Below are 21,095 nucleotides of genomic sequence, written 5' to 3' on the forward strand. Positions count from 1 at the left end.
TATATATTATATATAATCTACTGAATATATATATATATATTCAGAAAAAATCATATATGACAGTGAACTTTAAAAATATGTATCCTTTTATTTTATATGTATGTGTATGCCTGACTAGTTGTACATATAGTATGTATATACAGGAGTCTGTGGAGATCAGGAAAGGGAATTTAGATCCCCTAGATCTGGAGTTACTGACATTTGTGTCCTGCCATGCTTTTGCTGGCAACCCAATCCAGGTCCTGTGCAGGATCACCAAATGCTCTTAACTACTAAATTGTTTCTCTCATTCTAACAGTGGATTTTAAATTAAATCTCTCATACCTGGTTAGCTCATAGACATTAAAAACCCCTATTTTCATATCTAGATATTTTACATAACAGGCTGACTTGAATGTGTTTCAATATTTTCTCACATGTCTTTATATGAACTCAGAAATAACCCTTAGAATATTTGTCTAGTAGAAATGTGTGAAACAAAAAAAATGGTCTTTATAGACTAGACCAAATTCCTTTTTCTTTCATTTGATCCTAAACTGCATCAGGAGAAATAGCTTTTGTATGCTTTGATTTTTCAGAGTATTGGAGAGAAGATACTATATTACAAATTGCCACTATTGTTCAAAGCCATCAGACCAACCATATAGAGACCTTGATAAGAGCACTTGAAAGATTCTTTTATAGTGATAACTACTGTGGAGGAGGATGCAGCTCTTGGAAGAGAATATGAGGTGTTAGAATGGAGTGTTGTGGACTATTTGAAGCCCTGTGAGAGTCATAGTTTGGAACTTAACTCTTAAATTACTTTCAGAACTCATCTCAGTATGTGATGTATTGATGACTTGGAAGAGCATGCCAGCAGACTATTGATTTTACTTAAGAGAATGTTAAATATACAGATATATTTTAAAAAGCCACATATGAGGCATTTAAAATAGTGAAATAATAATATTTCTTTGATGTATTTACCATTCTAAAACAGATAATCATCAGAATGTCTTGTAAATAAACAATAGATAACTATTGTGAATTTAAATGTATCCAAAAATATGTACTTTGAGATAGCATATAGAAATATATAAATGATAGGTTGGAAACAGATAAATAAACTTGGTAATATGAACGAAAGCAGATAAAAATATTTTGAGAGGCTCATAGCCTATTTTTATCAACTGTGAAAAGTCCAGTGAAAACAAAGAATATTTTATTACTATAACCCAATCTTTATGTATGTGTGTCTGAACTGATCTACTCACTAACAGGGGTAAGTTTATTACCAATAGCACACATATCTGAGCCATGTCATAGGGCACAGAGTAGGCTTCAATGAACCAATATCTCATACATCATGATTTGTGCCATCATATTTATTGCAGTAATGTTAAAAATAACTAGCAATTTGTATATTATAAAATTCACTTATGTTGAGCAAATAATTTTCAACATTTTGAAAAAGACTGAAAACACTTAAGAAATCAATAAAATTCTAATGTTTAAAAATTAATAATATAGCATTTGTTGAAAATTTCCAGAAATAACTAAAATAGTATAAAAGGATAAACCTACAGTTTTCAATATGTAATGATGGTGACTACATGAGCTGGGGTTTCACCACAAGTTTGTAGAAAATAACAAGAAAGTAAATCCAAAACAACAAGTATTAAACGAAAAAGAGCAGAACTTGGGACAAACCAGAATAAAAATAACATTTTATATGTACTGTTTTAAAATAAATTTAAGGTTACATTTATATTAATGGTTCCAAGTTGACAAAGTGGATCATGTTTTATGGGGAAAAATAAAAGTTGGTTTTATTCACAACCCTTAAAAAATTCATCTGATGAGAAGGGGCAATTAACACTGAAAGCTTTTTGTAAAGCCATATGGAGAACTGATACTGTGGTAGCATCCTAAAATATACACATGTATGAAATAAATCTACATAAGATCACCAGATAATGAGGAAGATAGTGCTGCAATTAGACATCTTATGTCATCAAGTAAAATCCCCAGTGCCAGCGATAGGTTACAACTAGTTGGGTAGGTAACCATATATCCCAAACCTCTGAAGCATTACAAACTATTTCCAAGGCGAATGGTTACATTCAATGGCCTGATAATTTCCTACTTCTGAATATACCACTTACTTCAGCTATTGAACATGAAGAAATTGAGCTTGTTCCTAACTAGGAGTCTGTCCCTTACTGACTAACATTCATTCATATTACTGAAAGGTAACTTGTACTTTACCAGAGGATAAAAGTAGTCATCAATATCACCCTTGTATAAATCCTATGACCTACAGTAGTGACTTGTTTTCAAGATATACTGGTACAGCAGTGATACAAATGTTGTGGGAGTAACCAACATCTTTTGATTGGATTTAAGACTCACTCCATTAGTTGGTATCCATACTTTCTCATATTTTACACTACTATAGTAATTAATAATCAGAATAAATAAGTCATGTGCCCCAAAAGAAAACCTACTACTATTATTCTGCTAAATGAATGTAACAGTGAAACTACTCCAAATAACATACTGCTGTATTCATAAATCAATGCATTATCCAACCCACAGCAGGGAAACTTCTCCTTGCAATAGATGGTAATTAACACATAAACCCACAACTGTACAATGTGTCTAGAGTGGGAGACTTTGGAGCACTCATCCCTAAATAGGATATTTATTTTAATCAAAACTCTGCCTTCAAGGTCCAGATGTCTATGCTGAAGAGGAAGCATAAAGATTATAAGCGGTGAAGAGGTGATAGATGACTCCAAAGAAACAGTATTGTCCAGATACAACAGGATTGCTAGAAACATGAACGTGACTGTGACAGGACTTACACGAGATACAAAATCCTAGCAGACCTCATACCCAGGAATAGTTAGACAACATAAAACATACTACAAGGTTTTTGTTTTTGCTTTGAGTGTGTGTGTGTGTGTGTGTGTGTGTGTGTGTGTGTGTGTGTGTGTGTAAAACGTCTGTTTCATTTTGTTTTGACATATATTTTCTTGTTTTTATGTTTATTTGTATTTTTGAAAGGCAGGGAAAAAGAGCCTGCAATTGGGTGGATGGGAGGTGGAGGATATCTGAGGTGAGTTGGAAGAGTTGAAAGACCATGATCAAAATATATGAAAAAATAAATTAAAAAGAAGCATTCAAATGAGTTACTAAACACCCAAAACAGAAATCAATGGTATCAAAACAAACTCAATATATATCATCCAGACAAATATGTATACAATTTTATGTATATTTTATAATGCTGAAAATAAGCTACTCTACAGAGTAGAAAAAAATGAACATTTTAAAAAAGAACTCATTTTTAAAGTTAATGTGAAGACAGTCATTATATAAAATTATAATTTATGAACAGAAAATTATAAGCATATATTAGTTTAAATATGTGTCTAAAATATGATATCAAATATTAGTTAAGCAAGTTCAGAAATATATAAAAGAAGCTCATATTTTCAAGAATAAATGTCTACAAATATCTGCATGGCTAAGCATTTTCTACATTATGTAATTTATTTCATTAATGGCTTTTGTTTAATTCTGTGTTACACCAAGTGTACCATAGGAAAGGGAAAGCATTTTTCATGAGCTTTCTAGTACATCTTGCTGATTTTGTCCAGATCATAAGACCCTGATGGCTCTTTCTTTTGAATTGTGTCTCAGAATTGTTTCTGCAGCTGAAAATTTTGCAAGATCCGAAATCCATCACATTGTCTCCCTGTGGAGTGCAGCCTTCCTTAGTCATCATTATTTTTTTTTAAGCAGACATAGTAAGCATAATGTTCTGCACCCGACCTTCACTGTGTGTGCTATCTGTACCTATTCCTTGTGACACAATATAGAGTGTACTACACTGATACTTGGCATTACTATTACTAAGAACAAAATATATCTTTGTCTCTGAGAGTTTTCTGTTTTCTGTGGGAAATTTGTGGCAATATAGCTTATTTTCTTACATAGTTATATTGATGAACATTCTGTTTCTCCTTTGTCAACTTTCTGCACTGACAAATTTATTTAAGGGGCAATATGTTTTTGCATAAAAATACTGTAGATGAAAATATTATTAAAATAATTTGGGCAGCTCAAAATGTAACATTAAAAACAATTGACTAAATATTAAAGGAAAAACAAACAATGGCCCTAATGGTTGAAACTGATACCTCAAATCATAGCACATAAAAATTATAGATAAAAAAATCATCCTTATTGGTGATTCATGAGAAATAATAATTAGAACTAATCAGTGAACATAGCAAAATTATCATGTTCAAGGGAAAGATACAAAAATTAAAGCCGGTCATCTCAAACAACTAATGAAATGAAAATGGTAGCAAATCAAATATATTCATGGGGGTATGAGAAATACAGAATATATAAAAAATAATCTAATAATACAATGCCAGAAAAGCTTACAACAAATGTAAAATTGATTTTATGAAATAAGCTGAAACCAGGTGTCTTAGTTACTGTTCTATTACTGTAAAGAGCCACCATGAACATAGCAACACTTATAGAGGAAAACATTTAATGGGTTGGCTTACAGTTTTAGAAGTTTAGTCCAATATCATCATGGTAGGAAGTATGGCAATATGCAAAGTGCTGGAGCAGAAGTGAGATTTACATGCTGATCCACAGCCCAAGAGAGAGAAAACATTGTCCTGGGTGTGGGCTTTTAAAAAAACTTCAAATCCCACCCATAATAACACACTTCCTCCAACAATACCACATCTCCTACTCCTTCTAATCCTATCAAAGTGTTCCACACCCTGGTGACTAAGCATTCAAATATATAGCCTATGGGGGTCATTCTTTGTCAAACCACCATAGGAGGTGACTGATTGATATGTAAGAAATACACAAGAGATCCCAAAATTTCCAAAGTAAGTTTCTGGAAATAATCTACAATTTAGCTAAGTGGCAGGATAAAATATTCAATTTACAAAAACCAGTATTTTTTTAAAATAGCAACAACAAACATGACGAAGAAATGATAGATGTATTGTAATTTGATACAGTCATAAACAGGGATGTAGGTGTTAATCTAAACAAGGAAGTGAGCAACCTCAACAATGAAAATGTTAACTTTCTGAAGATAGAGTGTGAGGAATGGATGGTAGAACATTTCAGGCTGATGTAATGGTGGCATCTATATTGTGAAAATGACCTTATACTAAAAGTAATGTACAGATTCAGTACAAATCCAATGGCAAAAATCCCCATGATACTCTTCATAGAAATCGAAAACATCATCCTAAAATTTGTGTATAAACACACACAACAACAACAACAAAATGTAGTGCCAAGGCAATCCTGAGCAAAAAAAATGAATAGTACTGGAGGGATTAACATTCCAGATCTTAGATTTGTTACAATAATAATAAAACAATATAGTGCTAACACAAAAACAGACAAATACATCATTGGAAAACTTTGAAGACTAAAATATGAATGGACAAAATTACAGTCATCTGATATTTGATAGAGATCTCAAAAATCCATACTGGAGAAAAGACAGCATCTTCATCAAATTTTTTCTGGAAAGATAGATTGTCCACCTGCAGAAGACTAAATTAAACGCATAAAATGCACAAAAATCAGCTCCAAATAGATCAAAGACCTCAACGTAAAGCCTGAAATGCTAAAACATCTGAAAGGAAACATAGGCAGGCCCTACAAAATGCAGATATAGGAAGTCTTCTTCAATTTTCCCAGAAATCAAGAAATTATCTTATTAATTATCTAATTTATCTAATTAATTATCTAATTAAGAAATTAAGAAATTATCATTTTCCCAGAAATTAAGTTCTACAATTTACAAATAAGATCCCATAAATTTTAAAGCTTTTTACAGGAAAAGAAATAATCAGGAGAGTGAAAAGAAAGCCTACACAGTGAGAGAAAATCTATACATTTGATAGAAATTGGAATCCAGAATGTAAAAGGATCTCAAAAACCAGAGTCAAAAAAACAAACACCTCAATTTAAAAATAAGAGAACAGAGAAATTTCAAAAGAAGAAGTAAAGATAACCAAGAAGTACTTTTAAATGTTCAACATCTGTAGTTGTTAAGGAAATGTAAATTAAACTAGTTTGAGACTTCATCTTACTTTAGTCACAATAGTGATGATAATGAAGAAGAAGAAAAAGAAGGAGACAGAGAAAAAATTCTGGTATGGATGTGAAGAAAGGGGACCCCTCATTCAATGTTGGTGTGATTGCAAACTGGTGTGGCCACTCTGAAAAATCATTATGGATAATTCTCAAAAACTTAAAAATAAATCTGCTCTATAATCCAGTTGTACCATTCCTTGGCATGTCCCCAAAAGACTCAATAGTATACTTCACAAATACCTGCTCAACCGTATTCATTCCTATTTTACTCATAGTAGCTAGTAAAGGAAACATAGATGATCTTCAACTAACTGATGGAAAACAAAAAATGTGGTACATATACACAAAGGAATGTTATTGAGCTATGAAGAAAAATGAAATCTGTAGCTAAGTTGATAAAACTAGAAAAAATTATGCTGACTGGGTTAACCCAGAACCAGAAAGACAAATGTAGCAGGATTTCTGGGACATCCAGTCCCCAAATCATGACAGGGAGACTTACTTATGATGAATGCTCAGCCTTATCTTAGGCTTGTTTCTAGCTAACATTTTTTCTTTAACTTAAATTAACCTATTGCTATTATTCTAGGTTATCCTGACATCAGCATCATCTGCTTGAACCTTTCATTATGGACCAAAGACTTGCAGCCCTGCAAGGCTCCTGTAGGCTTTAGTGTCTGGGACTGTTGAGGCATCCAGCCTCCTAGACTGGATGTCTACTGGTTTTCAGCCTTTCCAGTGTTGAGGCAGCCATATGGGATAATCACATAATCTAAAATATTCCTTTTTGTAGTGTATTCTCTCCACTGCTTCTGTTCCTTTGGAGAACCCTGAATAATACACTAGGTTCCAGGCACTACTCCCTAGTGATGTCTTCCTTCATGCAAATGATGAGGGCCATGGTTTTAGTGAACTCGTGGCAAACTACTGGGAAAGATAAGAGAGGTCAGGTTTTGCCCATTCTGGAGATAAAGAAGAAATGAAGGAAATTGGAATATATGTTGAAAAGACTATCATCTTCATGTTTTATAAAAGAGTATTTTTATCTCTCTTCAAGCTTCCTAATTTTTAGGGGATTTATTGGCCACACCATGGCTTGAATATTACAAAGGGAATTGTGGAGCCACTATTGGTATGAAATTTTCTTCAAATATTTTCATGAGATGTGATGCCCTTAAGGTTTTCTTGAATTATTAGTACTTAAATATTACTGATATAGCATTCTTTACTTTCTTTATTTTTAAAATTTTTATATGTGCTTACATCATTTCCCTCATCCCTCAGTTCCTTCTTATGTCTGCCCTGATCCCTTTCTGATCCATGGATGCTTTATTATCTCATTATCATTGCCCCCCCCACAGAGAGAGAGAGAGAGAGAGAGAGAGAGAGAGAGAGAGAGAGAGAGAGAGAGAGAGAGAGAGAGAGAGAATGAGAGAATTCTGGTACATGGATAGCCATATAAACTGCAATGGTCAGAAAACTATAACTGACCAACATACAGAGAAACATTGTTTAGTTCTCAATAAAATAAAGAATCATGAAAGAGTTTTGGAAGCTACCACATTTGGTTATTATGGGAGGAGGAACAATAAACATATTGGCTCTTCTAATTATACAATAAATAATCCAGCTGACTTCTCAAGCTACTGACTGGTTACTTGATGGTAATAACTTGGTTACTAGATAGTGATGGCCTGTTACCTCAGCAGTGAGAAAGTTCTCCACTATCCAAAAGTGAGGTTTGGGTCTAATGCAAGTAAGTCCCCTGAAAGAACAAAAGGGCTAACCTAGGTATGACTACATAAATGTCACACCATATGTCTTCAGGAAAACAGACAACTATCTCAAGGTGATCAGGTGAAGACTGTTTACCTATAGAGATCATCCTATTTGACTTGTGTAATTCTTGCATAGTCACTGTACTACAATTTTCAGTTGCATGATCAAGACTATGTCTACAGTAGGTTCCTAGCCCTCTCGGCTGGATAGGAGAAGAATCACTTCTGTTTGACCAGCAGGTGTCAAAACAGCTTTCCTCCATGTCTTCTAGAGAACATTCCTCACTGCAACTGCAAACTTTCGAAAAATCAAAATGAATTCCTGCTGTATCCCAGCCTTGTTTCCGGATTCAGTTTCCATCTCACAAAGGCGACTATCTTAATTTGACAGGTGATAAAAATCTCTCCTGAAATACTTAATATTAGATTCTTCTACTTCACCTTCTCAGGAGGATCGAGTAAGACAAAATGTTTACTTAATTTGAAGGCATCATCCCAGAGACAGAACCTCTCTTCTCTAATGCCCCAACCATTGTTGTTACATGACAAATCATGTGCCCACTTAGAAACTTTTAGCTAGCAATGAGCTGAATAAAAAATGTTCTCCTCTTGCTGCTGTCAGGAAATTAATGCCAAATATTCCTCTGTCAGTGTTGTGAAGATTAGTACCCTGAACAGAGAAAAGGACACAAAATGGTGTTTATTTTCTTCTAACTGTTTTTGACAGACTTCAAATTAAAGGACTACCTGCAATGTACAAATGCGACTCGTCTTGAGCGAAGATGACTTTGTATGTGGTTGAACTTTGCCTCTTTTAATTATGAAAATATGCTTCTTGGAGAGGTGAGGATGACCTGTTCTGCACACTTCTAATTTATTCGCTGCCTGGAGTGGAGAAAAAATACTTCAGATAAACCATCTGGAAAACTTCTAATTTGTTCTGTAAAAAAATAAAAATAAAAATAAACATTCTGCTCAGCAGAAATAATCCAACTGGCAATAGTCCTCTTTCCATTTGGATTATTTCTTATCTCGATTCCATTATTGTTGTAAATTTAAGCCTTTACATCTGAACCCATTGCTACACTCAGAGGATAGTATTCATGCTGACCTTGTGCGAAGTGCTTTATACCAGTGGTGAAGATTATTGATTTAATTTCATTTTTGATTATTTCATACTTGTACACAATGTATTGTGTACATTCACAGTCCCACCCCTTTTTATTGCCTTCACATTCCTGTAGACACCCTTGATTCTTCCCAGCTAGTCTTATTTTTACTCTCCTCTCTCTCTCTCTCTCTCTCTCTCTCTCTCTCTCTCTCTCTCTCTCTCTCTCTCTCTCTCCCTTCCTTCTCTGCAGGCTGCCACACCTGTTGTGTATTTATGATTATAATGGACATGTCATATATAGAAGACAGTGCTCACAACACTATTCTCCATCTTCTAGCTCCCACTTTTCAATGATGCTCCCTGGGATTCATAGGGGTGAGATAGATGTCTCACTGAGAGCTCAGCTCTCAACGTTTTGATATTCTCAGTACTTTGACAAATTATGTTTCTCAACTCTGATCATTATGTATAGGATATCATAGGATTCTGCTCTGACCAAGGTTGAGGACAGCACTAGTCTATGAGTAAAAGTATAAATATTTAGATAGCAGTTTGACTTTATGTCCATTTAGAAAAACATCAATAGTAGATTTATGCACTGGGTCTTTGATCTCCCCATGCATAGACATTTGACCTGATCTACAGTACCGGGAAAGTAGTGGACCCTGTGGAGCAAGCCTCTGATCTACTGGGGAACAAGTTGTTTACCCATACAGCATTCACACTACTATTTTACCAGATGGTCTATTGTTCTGGGATGTTCAGTATTATAGCACTAAGACCAAAGCTGTATGAGGTCATTGATCACTTTTCTCTCTAAACATCCTGCATAGCACCTTCTGGTGCTGTTGAAACTAGCTCTCAAAGAGGACTCTTCCAACTCAGTTTCTGCTTTATTTCTCTGTATTTTTGTATCAAAGTGTGTCTTTAGCAAGAGGGTCTTGCCTCCTGATTATGGTGATCAGTAAAAGCATTGACAACAGCCTGTGTTGGTTTGGCAGCCTCTCTGGGCTTCATTGGAACCATTGTGTACCTGCTGTTGAAATTTTGATATAAGTGCCTATGACTAGGATAGCAGCATTGCCCAGTCATGCAGACCACCTCTGCCCAAGCTCCAGGTTTTCCTTGTCATGTGTTTTGGTTAGCTTATAAATTGTCAAGTTTTTATACAGCTTTCTATGAAACCCTTAGTTTTTGGTTGATCCTCTCCCAACCTCTACACTTCCGCGCCCCTCCCCACCCCAGCCCATATAAAGCTTTCCTTCATTGGTGTTCCCAGCTTCTACCATTGCAAGTGCTTTATTGACCCTCATCCTCAGGGCTGCTCTTGTACCTCTCATTTTGTGGGAATGGGAGAAAATACCTATTTTCTCCCATTCCCACACAATTCTTCCTGCCTCACTGGCGCTTTCTTCTATCACCTTCTATCAGAGCTGTTCTCTAGCCTCTCACAGATATTTTCTTCCTTCCTTCCTGATCTCTCACTCCAACTCTCACAGATACTCACTCCAACTTTAACACAGGAATGTAAACATTTGATTCCAGTGTGTGCCTGTAGAAGAGAATATACAGTTTGTCTTTCTAGGACTGAGTTATACCAGTGTACTTGTGGTTCCATCTGTTTTGCTATAAATCTCAGTTTTCTTCAGTGCCTAATAGAATTGCATTTCATTGTCCTTCCATCACTTAATGTATTGCTAGACTGTTTCTGTTCATAGCTGTTAAGATTAAAGCAACAAAGAATGTGGTTGTGTAAGTAACTTTCTTGTAGGGAGTAGCACCCTTTGGGCATACACCTAAGGGTAATATGGCTGCGTCATGTGCTGGTTCTACACTTAGCTATTTGAACAAATCCACACTGATGTTAATAGTTTACACTCCACCCACTGTATAAAAGCCTTTCCCTTTTCCTATGTTATCTCCATCATGTATGGATTTTAATAGGAATTTCACCTTATTAAAATATACAAGCACATAACAAATTTTGCTAACAATTCCTCAGTACCAACTGAAACTTAAACACTTAAACTTGTTTATGAAATGTCAAGATTCCACACTGTCAATTCTTAGCACCTACATGCCTTTTCTATACTGGATCACATATTGTGTGGCCTCTGTGGACTGAAGAAGAAGGTACCAGTATCTGCTTATAAAGATGATGGTGGCACCAGAGATATGAACCTGATAAGGCCTACAGGTATGGCTGGAATTATGATGTTCTACTCTCACAGACTGTACTTTCCTTACTCTGTCCTCAGATTGTATGTGGGCAACAGGAAGCTTTAGGGGCAGAGTATACATTCAGTCAACAAATTTAAATGATCTTTAAGATGATACTTATGATACTTTTATTAATCCCTTTGAACATTTCATACAATATATTTTCAACCTATTTAATATTTTAGCCTGGCTCCTTCCAAAACCAACCTTCCATTGTCCTATTGCTTCCCTTTCAACTTTGAGTTTTCTTCATTCCTTTCCCAGTTGTGTTCAGAATGTGTGACCCAACCATGGCCTGCTCAGTGTGTCATTGACCTACTGTCTTAGTTATGGTTCTATTGCAGCAAGAAGACACTATGACCAACATATATCTTTGGAAAGAATGCACTTAATTGGGGCCTTGTTTTCAATTCTAAAGGGTTCATTCATGATCATTATGGTGAGAAGTAGATGGGCAGGGCATGGAGTTGGAGCAATAGCTGAGCCTTTACATCCTGATGAACAGGCAGGAAGTGTGTGTGTGTGTGTGTGTGTGTGTGAGAGAGAGAGAGAGAGAGAGAGAGAGAGAGAGAGAGAGAGAGAGAGAGAGAGAGAGACAGACAGAGAGAGACAGAGACAGAGACAGAGAGACAGAGACAGAGAGACTGGACTTAGAGTGGGTTTTTTAAACCTCAAACCCATCCCCACTGACACAACTCCTCCCTCAAGGCCACATCTACTCCAACAGATCTACTAACTGTAAACCAACAATTCAAATATATAAATAAAGCCATTGCCATTCAATACCACCCGGATTTAAATTGGTGTGTGTGTGTGTGTGTGTGTGTGTGTGTGTGTGTGTGTGTGTGTGTAGTCTCTGTGTGAAACATGAGGGACTCAGTCCTCTCATTCCACCATTTTGGTCTCAGTGAGTAATCTCCGGTTTGATTGGAAATGCCTTTATCTGCTGAGCCACCTCATTGCTTCCCCCATTTAGTTTTAAATTGTATAGATTTAATTTGGACTTGATGTACACCCATCCTTTATATATGGTTCGTGATGAACATATGTAACTTATGGAATGTATGCAAAATGCCATTACTGTATATAAGTAGTAACTAAGCACCTTCCAAGGATTCTAAATAAAATGAAGGAAAGTGTTCTAGTGAGTGACCAGAAGTTCAAACACTTCAAGGCCAGTGTGGGAACAGTACATTGATTTATCTAGAGTGTCAGAACCTTTCTATAGTGACTGAAATTGAACAGAGAGCTCATGAGCTGTCTGGTACAGACTTCTGAGTGAGTGTTCTCCTGTCATTCTCTGCTGTCACAGAGAAGGCCTGTTCTGTACTATTTATTTCTGTGAGTAGGTCAAGAGTCTCATTGTCATGCTACCTTCCCCTGATTTTCCACATCTCTATTCCTTAATTCATCAATCCATTCTCCACACTGCTGCTGGAATGTATTCTGTAACATTCAAATCTTCTCCTCTCAGCTTTCTATTTGAAGTTCTTCAATTGCCTTTCATTGCCTTCAGGATAAACTCAAACTTTCCAGCCTGACTGACATACAATGTCTTTCATGTGCAGCAGCTATAACATTCAAGTTACAAACTCTGATGTACTACAGTGCAACTTGCTTTATTTCAATAAGTCAATTTGATTTTCCAATTTATGGAACCCTGTCTGCATGACAGACAACTTAATTTTCTAGGTTTCTCTTTTTAGTTTGTCCACATTTTTCAATGTTCTCAGGTTTAAATTGATCGGTTGCCTATTGTAGGAGTGTGCCTTGCCCCTGACCACATCCTTTAGTAAGATATTTAAGCAGCAGGGGGATGTTATGGTTGTTTGAATTCTTAGTCACTAGGGAGTGGCACTATTTGAAGGGATTAAAAGGACGGTCTTGTTGAAGTAAGCTGGTCACTGGGGGTGGACTTTGAGGTCACAAAATCTCATGCCACACCTAGAGTCTCTTTCTGTGCCTATGGATCAGGATGTTGTTCAAAGCTACTGCTCCAGCATCTTGCTGCATGCCAAAATACTTCCTGCAATGATGATAATGGACTGTATCCCTGCAACAGTAAACAAGCTCCCAATTAAATGTATTTTACTTATAATAGTTGCTTTGGTAATGATGTCTCTTCATAGCAATAGAACAGTGTCTAATGTTTTGTGTGTCAGCTGTGATCAGAATGGCTCCCAGGCTAGCTTCCCCGAACACCAGCCATTCTAATCTTTGGTCTCTTCTATGATTGCCCAAGCCTAGTCGAAAACATACATTTCCTGTCCTGTTGCCAAGAGACTTTAATTTGCTTGTGATGACCTTTATATTCACCAGATCACTTCCCTTCTCCTGGAATCTTCATTATACATATCAGAAACCTCACTTTATCTTTAAAAGACATTTTTTCAAGGTTCTTCCACAGCACTCACATCATCATCTTTTACCTCCTCCCCAAACTCATGCCAAGGAGTCCATGGATGAGGTAGCCCTTGAGAAGAGGTGGAACAGAGCCTTTATTATACTCAGATTATGTAAAACTTCAATTGATTTATTTTGTACCCTCATGAATCTAGATTATATCAGAATGGAACAGAGTAAGACAGTGATCATACATTACCATAACTCTACTGTTGCTTTCTAAATAGTCATGCCCCGTTCACCTCAGCTAAGGATATTTGTGCTGTTGACAAGCAGGTTATAAATAAACTCTTTCATCTTAATGGTGTCTTCTCTCAATCACATTATTTTATACCTTGGTCATCATTGTTTGGCACAGGAAACTTAGAATTTTATATTTAGACAAAGCTTCAGATTTTCTTCTGGGTGACCTGTCTTCACCTTTTGTGTGGATTATGTTGCCCAGACATGACTAAGAGATCTGAAGATGATCCCTGGGTGAATATTCCAAAATGTTGCTTTTGTTACATTCATTTTCTTTCTCTTGGTTGTAGCTGGATATAATTCCATTTACCCACCTTGTTGCACATTTATGCACACTCCATCATCCACGGCAGCTGGCTAACGTTGTTTAACATTCATTGAGGAGAACATCATGCACTCATGAAACTCAGGCCTCTCTTCTGCGTGCTCACCCCTGTGTACCCAAAGTTTGTTGAACTTATGCTTCCTACACAGTTACATTTTACTTTCAATATACTAATTTTACCCCCTCAAATGTTTTTAACCAGGCTGAACCCTTTGATGTTAGGAAATCTGACTTTACCATTTATATAACCACATCTTCCCATGCCTTTACAGCTAGTCAAATTGTGCTCATTGACTGGGTATTTGAATATAGATAGACTGTATGAATGAACAAATGATGAATAAATTAAAACCTAAGCTGTTCAAATTAATGCATTTCAAATAATTTTGTTTATATACTCACCAGGGGAAAAATGAAAGTAATTTTGCATATTTTAAAAGTTGATATTTATAATATTCATTAGAATTGAGATAATTTTAAAGGTTGTAATTATCAGGATGTACCAATATGGATATTATATTCTAACCTATTCTGTGTCAAATGAAATGCATATACCATAGTGAGCCAATATTTTGTTATTCATTTAAACATATAAATGTTTTTTAAATACTTTATAGATTTTGCAACTTTTCTTTTTCCCCATGAATTAAGTTCCTCTGCAATTTTATGACAAAGGAATATTCCTTTACATCTGTAAATTTTTTATAGGTCATTTACCATTGTTTTCTATGAATTAAAGTTATAGAGATTGAAAGTTTCATTGTTAAATTTCTTATAATTATGAATGATAAGTGTTTTTAAGCTCTTGTTTATGTTATTAAAACCATTCATCCCAGGATATGCTTAATCAAAGTGTGATAAGAAGTTTTGGTTAAACACAAATTAGGCGTTTTGCCTCTGGGGCCCTTTGATGCAGCTGGGGATGGTGGTCAATCAGCCTGCCTGCAGTAGATTGTCTGCTGACTGCTACTGGAGCTGAAATGGGTGTGTTACGATAAATCTTTCTGCCAAAGCCGCCCGAGCCCTACCACCATGTGGGCGGTCTCTGCCAGCCGCCTGAGTTCTGCCCGCCACGTGGATGGACAAAATAATACACAGACTTATATAAGGTACAAATGCTGCTTGGCCAATGACTAGGATTCTCATCTGTTACTCAGTCTCAATTATCATAAATCTATATGTTTTATAAGACTTATTGGACACCTTCTATTGGTGTCCCTCCTTGTTGGTGGATCACATTGTGCCTCTGGAGGAAGAATGGAGAAGAAAAAGGACACTTCCTGTTTCTCCTCGCTTAAATATGAGTCTCCTTGCTATGCCACTTCCTGCCTGGATCACCACTTCTATACTACATTTCCCAGAATCCCCTTTGACTCCTAGTCCTGTCTAACTTGCTGTCTCATTGGGCAAACAGTACTTTATTCCCTAATCAATAAGAGGAACATATACATTACATTCCCCATCATGGGTGAACTATGGTTGGTATGAAAAATTTTAAAAATTCATTTTAAATAAATAAAATAAGATAAAAAGTTAAGAAAGCTTCCTGGACCAGTGAGAAAGCTCAGCCATTAATGTGCTTGCAGTACAAGAATGAAGCCCTGAGTTCAACCTCTAGAACTCCTGTTAAAAAGCCAGGCAGGATACATATATTGTTTTTTTTTATTTAAATTTTTAATTACTACTCATTTTTACATATCCATCCTCCCCATTCCCACCCCATCCTCCCAAGTTCCCCAACAGCCCTCCCAACCCATCCCCCAAACTCATCCCCAGGGATAATGAGGCCTTCCACCAGGGACCTTCAAAGTCTGTCATATCATTTAGGGGAGGTTCTAAGCCCTCCTTGCTGAATCTGGGCTACAATAGTATCCCTCCATAGGGAATGGGCTCCCAAAGTCCATTTGTGCCCTAGGGTTAAAGACTGGCTTCACTGTTAGAGGTCCCATAGACTGCCCTGGCCTCCTACCTGGCATCCACATTCAGAGGGCTTGGTTCAGTCCAATGCTTGTTTCCCAGCTTTACGACTAGGGTCTCCATGCTCTCACTAGCAGGTCAACTGTTTCTGCGGGTTTCTGCAGTACATCTTGGCTTCTTTGGTCATCCCTCCTCCCTCTCCACAACTGGATTCCAGGAGTATGGTTCAGTGCTTAATTGTGGGTGCCTGTTTCTGTATCGAATAGCTACATTTGTAAAGCCAGGGGTAGGAAGGCAGATAGAGACTGCTCAACCAGCCTGGCCAAATCTGTGTTTTGCTTAACAGTGGGACCTCTTGTCTCCAAACCAAACAAACATGTACCATATATATATATGGTTTTACAAGACAGGGTTTCTCTGTGTAGCTTTGGAGCCTATCTTGGCACTTGCTCTGGAGACCAGGCTGGCCTTGAACTCACAGAGATCTGCCTGCCTCTGCTTCCCAAGTGCTGGGATTAAAGGTGTGTGCCACCAATGCCAGGCCAACATTTCTATAGATAGTACCTAAAGAAAGACATTGGAAACTAACTTGTGGACCACACACATACACAAAGAGGGAGAGAGAGAGAGAGAGAGAGAGAGAGAGAGAGAGAGAGAGAGATGATAGAGAAAGAGAGATATGCACACACACAGACACACATGTACAGTCACATGAGCACAAACCTATATTCATATAATAGACACTTTTCAGTGATGAATATGTGCTTTATGACACTTCTACTAGAAAGAGTTGTTACTTATTCTATAGTTTGATGCCCAGGAAGGTTTTGACAAATGTGAAATCATGTACATCTGAAGAAGTGTTTTATTATTATTGTTATTATAGGCAGGGAGCATCATAATTGAAAGATTTGGCAAAAAGACCTTATTAGTTGACACTTTTTCAAGAAGATTGAATTTTGAAAGGACATATAAAATTTGAGGATTTGCAAAGTAGTGATAATGGAAGAAAATCTGTATGGAGATATGTATCTGAGTTGAACTGACAATCCCAATGTAGAACAAACAATGTCTGTTGTTTCATAAATAGGAATCACATAAAAAAACTAGCTCCAAGTATGGAAATGTGTTTCTTTGTAAATTATATTGAGCTAAATTATAGTTCTACTCCTCTGTGGATATTTTTAACAATGAAGCTAATGAATCAAAAACTATTGTATTTCTACCAGTACATGGATTACTTGTCAACAGATACTCAATCATATATTAAAGTACAGTGCACTATTCTCTATGGGAAGTGTATTTTCATATCACTTGCAATTATTTTTGCTTGTCAATTTCTTTGTAAAGATCATAATAGGTATACTACTATTTTCAGTACTGAATATTGACCTAAGGATCTCCCACATACTAGACAATTATCCTACCACTGTGTTGTGTCCTTAAACCAGAATCTACTGAGCAAACTTTTTCAGAACTAGTGGATGTTATTAATAAGATGTATAAAAATTCCAAATTATGCATGTTAAGTATAAATGATCTGACCTTTTTCAAATTAACAAAGTAGTTTCACCCACCTTCACCAATTTTTACTCATCCTGAAAAACATGATTTGACAAATGTGTTTATTACTTGTTCCTGTTATCTTCCATAAATGTATAGACATAATGGTGATACACTGAAAGATTGACTGTCAACTGTGTGAATCGAAAGTGAAGATACACTAGTATACTTTTATGGACATATTTCATTTATAAAACATTCTTATGTTTACATAACTATTAAATTTATGATTTTACAGTGTTAGATCAACGTAGCCATATGTATTACTTTAACTCCCTTTTCCTACCCTTTCCACCTGTAAGTCAAGTCTCTGGCTTTTGTGCCTATTGTTTTGTGTTTTCTCTGTTTTAAAATTTCATGTGCACTAGTTTATAAAATACAAACTCTTAGAAGAAATTACTGTGCTTTGAATGTGAAATGTCCTCTGCAGTTTCATATGTTTGAACACAAGGCTCCAGGCAGCAGTACTAAGTTTGGGAAGGCCCTGGAACCTTTAGAAAACAAAACCTTGCCAGAGAAAGTGAGTCACTGGGGATGAGCCTTTATGTTTTCTAGTATGTCCCCACCTCCACTGTTTCCTCAGTGCAGAGGCTATGTGACCTCACACCACACACCTCCTGCTTCCTCTGTCATAGCTTGCCTGCTGGGAGGCACTGTGTCTCCTTGATCTGCAAACCAAAGAAACCTTTCCTCCCTCGTTATTTTTTTTTTTTTTTCGAGTCAGGGTTTCTCTGTGTAGCTTTGGAGCCTATCCTGGCACTCGCTCTGTAGACCAGGCTGGCCTCGAACTCACAGAGATCTGCCTGCCTCTGCCTCCTGAGTGCTGGGATTAAAGGTGTTCGCCACCAACACCCAGCTTCAACACCCTTACTTCTTTTCAGTATTTTGTCACAGTAACTAGAAAAGTGAATGAAACATTAATTTAAAGTTATTGGGCTCATTGTTCCCCTTTAACCCTTTATAGTACTGTTAGATCTTGCCTTTCCCTTGAATTCTCTTGCACTCAGTAGGTCTTTACTACATTCCTGACCTCTGTGGGTATTATAAATCAATCATACACATCAGAAGATTCAAAACTGACCCCAGAATGACAGAGAGAGAACATGTGAGGTTGATCCTTCTGTGTCTCCATTGCTTTGCTCAGGATGATTGTTTCCAGCTCTATCCATTTCCTTGTGAATTTAATAATTTGATTTTTGTAATAACTGAATAAAGAGGAAGAAAAAGAGTTAAATTGGGGTGAAGGATGAGAGAGTGGGATAAAAGGGGGAAGATAGGGAGGGATGACTAACACTGATGGTCTTTCTCAAAGATGCATTAGAAACTCACTACCACAGAAACTTCATAAAATAAATACACACACATACACACTAGTTCACATGCTTTTTAAAATTTGTGGCCAGTGGGATCATATAGACAGCCAAGCATTTACAGGCAGTTTCCAGAACTTGACAATTCTGGCTACTTTCCAGAACTTGACAATAAGATCCCACTGTGATTCAAATATTGAAGCATATTCTTGAATCACAGATTACAGAGATATTAAGTTCATACACACCAGAAAACTTCATCTCTACTGACTAGAATTCATGACCTTGGGTAGTAATATTCAAAGTGCTAGGGGAGAAAAGTAAGCCTCAATCTACAATGACTGGTGTGAGATAATAAACCCACTAGTACAGTAATGGCAAAAGTTATAGAAGTAACCCTCCATTTTCCTATTAGAAAATAGTCTTGCTTCATGAAACAGAACTTGTATCTGGCATCACTAATGGGACTAAGAACCTGTGCCTACATAGGTCCCAGGCCCTAGTAAAAAACCTGCTACTATTATACTGCTAAATGGGCATAGCTTTAAACTGACTCCTAATGACTTATTGCAATATCCAGACATCAGGGTATCTTTCAACCCTCAACAGAGAAGCTTTTTCTTGCAGTAGATGGCAATTAACACAGAGTCTCCCTTGTGAGTGTGGAAAGAATAAAAGACTCTGAGTGCTAATCAAAAGTTGGACATTAATGTCTTACCTCAAGGGTTCAGGGATATTTGTGGAAGATGGGAACATAAAGACTGAAAGAGCCAGCAGTGGTGGATAACCTTAAAGACACAGGTTACCCAGATACAGCAAAGCAGATTCTCATTTGAACTCTAGTGATTACGAATGCATGCGAAAGATTTGTATACATTCTAGTAAGACTAAATCCCACATGGAGGGAAAGAAGGTGGGCATGTATTTCCACCATTAGCTTTAGTAGATGGTTGGAGAGGGAGTAAATTATTTTTAGTGGTGTGACTCCTGGTGGACTGATCATGTACCAGTTAAGGCTCCAACACAAACACTAGCTGGTTAGTATAAACCAGTCTCAAAAAGAAAAGAAAAAAAAAGAAGTGACCTCAAAGTTTGGCGGGAAGATTTAGAAGGTTGTAAAGGTAGTAATTGTTAAGGTAAGTTTAAAATTCTCATATGTAATTTTGAAATAATTAAATACCATTTTAGAATCATTTGGGCTATAATTCAATACAGAAATAAAAAGTTGTAATAGTTCCAGAAAGAAAATTTGATGCCACCAAAATTTTCTGTAGAATATATATGTATTTGAACTTCCACACCACATTTATTGAGGTATTACACTTAGGCTCACATGCTGTGGTTGTTGAGGTGTTATGAATGCCTTCACCATTAGGTTTCACAGGATGTCCAACACTTGTTGGATGACGAAATAAATGTATTGATGAGCCATGAGTTCAATATTCTACTTGGTGAAATGTGATTGTGCATTTCTCTGCATATTATGTAGGTATTTGCATGTATATACACACACCTAAACTATTTTTTTCCTGTTGCTTTTATGAATTTTACAGTGTTTTAACAAAAATCAGGCATTTTTAACATCCTGTAACTGATAGAAAAATGAGAAAGTCTTAGCAGTGTTGTTTGCTCGGTTCCCATTTCAAAATAGTTATGTATCTTTATATTCAAATAATTGGGTTATAAAGTTTACATAACCATCTGTTCTTCTATTCCTGCCAGTCTGGGATCCTCCTTTCATATGAGGTGTTTAGGTCCTACTATGGGCTTTTCTGTTGACTTTTGTCCTTGGGATGGAACTATTTGGAAGGTGTCCTTTTGCCTTTTAGTTTTGGTTAAGCATGAATCTATTCTTTTCAGCGTTTCTTCTTTTTTCTTTCTTTTTCTTTTCTTTTTTTTTTGGTTATTACAATGTTAAGAAGCTTCTGTTCTTTTTCAAAAACCATTTGATCATAAGGGAATTGGAATGTTACATTTCAAACACTGAACACCTCATCCCGAGGAAGGAAAGGCTTTGAAATGGAGGTACCTAGTGTCCTTGCATTTAGACCCAAGCTCCAGAGTCTGGGCTGACTTGAAAGCAG

This window comes from Cricetulus griseus, chromosome 2, assembly GCF_003668045.3.
Source record: "Cricetulus griseus strain 17A/GY chromosome 2, alternate assembly CriGri-PICRH-1.0, whole genome shotgun sequence".
Classification (NCBI taxonomy): Eukaryota; Metazoa; Chordata; class Mammalia; order Rodentia; family Cricetidae; genus Cricetulus; species Cricetulus griseus.